Genomic DNA, 3,063 nt, shown 5'->3' with positions numbered 1-3,063 from the left:
TCCCATAGAAACTTTCTGAATAAAGAATCTGATACAGTAGGAAAGAGTAGGCTTCCCTGTAAAAATGTGTACTCTACAACGAACAGGACAAAGGGATGGAAGATGGGGAGGTAGAAACAGTATAACAATAACTTATATGTTGATAGAAAAATTTACTGTAATTTGGAAATATGGTGGGATTTTAGGTTGCTTTTGGAGGTCAGCATAGTCTTATACAGTATTTTGGAATTACATTTTGTGAATACTATGGAAATTAAAGCAAATATGTATGAAGGTCGTGAATAACTTTGAACGTTATTGTAAAACTTTAACATTTCCGGCAATTGCTGCAGTGAACTGGTGACTGATTCTTGAAGGTGGGGGGTCAGAAACAGGCCATGAAAAAATAATTTTATGCGGTTGTGGGTAACACTGATGGTGAGTAGAGTTGAGTGGAGACCTGGATGTTCGGGTTCGACGGGTTTGGCCGAACTTCACAAAAAAGTTCGAGTTCGGGACCCGAATTTGACCCTGAACCCCATTGAAGTCAATGGGGACCCGAACTTTGGAGCACTTAAATGGCTAAAAAATGTCATGGAAAGGGCTAGAGGGCTGCAAATGCCAGCAAAATGTGGTTAAGAGCAGGGCAAGTGCTCTGCAAACAAATATGGATAGGGAAATGACTTCAAATAACATAAAATACGTAAAAATAAAAAATAATAATCTTGAACTAGGAGGAGGAGGTCCATATGGAGTAGAAGGTTGAGGAGGCAGTAGATATGGCGGTATAGGTGGAAGCGGCGGTAGAGGAGGAGGTAGCCTACACAGTTTTTTTGTTTAAATTATATATTTTTTTAAATTAGGTTATACCCCAAAACATTGGGAAATATAACCTGTGATAACCCCCTCCAGTCGTCCTAAACACACGTTCAGACAATACACTGGCTGCAGGGCAGGCCAGCACCTCCAAGGCGTAAAGGGCAAGCTCAGGCCATGTGCCCAATTTGGAGACCCAGAAGTTGAAGGGGGCAGACCCATCAGTCAGTATGTGTAGGCGTGTGCACACATACTGCCCTGTGATGTTCACGATCCAATTGGATATCTGCTCTATCAACTTTCGATGATCTTTTCTGAGCCTACCATGTTGATTACGGTTAGCGGCGAATCAGGGTTCCGCACCGGAGATGGAGCATGAGAAAGGGATAACATATCCAAGGGAGATCAATGGATGAAATTTTATTGTGATTGAGCAGAAATGTGGGAGAAGCTATTAAAATGGAAGAATTAAAGAAAAGGAGGGGGCACTCGGCAATTACCCACTCCCGACTCGGGGACGTAGTGACGATAAATAACAATAAAGGACTCTTAAGATGCCCTGTTATTGGAATGATTAATAAACAAATTATAGGGAATGTCACTGTGGTATTTAGGATTTGGAAACGTTAGCCAGGAGAGGCCCTGCTGCCGCTTTGTTGACTCTAGATAACTTCTGCCTTATTGCACGTCCCCGTGACGTCCACGATCCATTTGGTTATCTTCTCTATCAACTTTCAAAGTTCTTTTCTGAGCCTACCATGTTGATCACGGTTATCGTCGAATCAGGGTTCCACGACAGAGAGGGAGCGTGAGAAAGAGATACCACATCCAAGGGAGGTCAATGGATGAAATTAAATGTTGATAGAGCAGAAAAGTGGGACAAATTATTAAAGCCGAAGCTTACAAGTAAAGGAGAATTTTTGAAATTTCATTCCCTGTCACCTATGAAGAGCAGGGGTTTGTAAACTGTTGCCTAACAATGTAACAAACAATTTTTTTAAATTTATGTCCCTGTCACCTATGCAGAGCAGGGGTTTAATCATGTCAAAAATGGTCAAATGTCACTGAAGAATGTAAAAGACAAATTAGTGAAATGTTTTTACATGTCTACTAGGTATAGCAGGGGTATATCACACCCAAAAATTGGTGAATTTCACCCGAGAATGTAACAGACAAATTAGTGAAATTTGTTTTCCCGTCTACAAGGTTTAGCAGGGGTATATCACAGCCAAAAATGGGTGAATTTCACCCGAATATGTAACAGACAAATTAGTGATTTTTTTTTTTTACCTATCTACTAAGTACAGCAGGGGTATATCACACCCAAAAATTGGTCAATTTCACCCGAAAATGTAACAGACAAATTAGTGAAATTACATAAAATAAAATACGTACAAGTTAAAAAAAATAAAACTTGATTTATAAGGTGGAGGTCCATATGAAGTAGGAGTTTGAGGAGGCAGTGGACGTAGCGGTGTAGGTGGAAGCGGCGGTGGAAGACCACGAGGTAGCCAACACAGTTTTTTGGTTTTAATTTTTTCTTTTTTTTAAATTAGGGTATACTCCAAAAAGAGTGGGGAATATCCAAAATACAACAATGAGTAATTGCGCTGTAGTATAACAATACATGTCTATTCTGCACAAGGTACGGACAAGTACTGTGGGATCCATCCCTTGATACTGTGGGATCCATGCCTGTTTCCCATTGGCTGTTGACAGGAGGCTGCTTGTCTGTGATAACGCCCCCTGCCGTGCTAAACACACGTTCAGACATTACATTGGCTGCAGGGCAGGGCAGCACCTCCAAGGCGTAAAGGGCAAGCTCAGTCCATGTGCCCAATTTGGAGACCCAGAAGTTGAAGGGGGCAGACCCGTCATTCAGTACGTGTAAGCGTGTGCACACATACTGCTCCACCATGTTGCTGAAATTCTGCCTCCTGCTAAGAAGTTCCATATCAGCTGGTGGTGCTGGTTGTTGTGGTGTGCCGAAAAAGCTTTTCCATATTTCAGCCATGCTAACCCTGCCTTCTGAGGTGCTGCCCCAGCTGCGTTGGTGACCTCTTCCTCATCCTCTGCCTTCGCCTTGTGCTTCCACTGTGCCCCCGCTGTCAGGTGGGAATGCCACCAGCAGCGTGTCTACCAGAGTGTCCTTGTACTCGCGCATCTTACGATCACACTCCAGTGACAGAATTAAGGACGGTACGTTGTCCTTGTAACGGGGATCCAGTAGCATGGCCACCCAGTAATCAGCACAAGTTAGAATGTGGG

This window comes from Bufo bufo, chromosome 3, assembly GCF_905171765.1.
Source record: "Bufo bufo chromosome 3, aBufBuf1.1, whole genome shotgun sequence".
In the NCBI taxonomy this organism is placed as follows: domain Eukaryota; kingdom Metazoa; phylum Chordata; class Amphibia; order Anura; family Bufonidae; genus Bufo; species Bufo bufo.
This window is presented reverse-complemented; position numbering follows the sequence as displayed.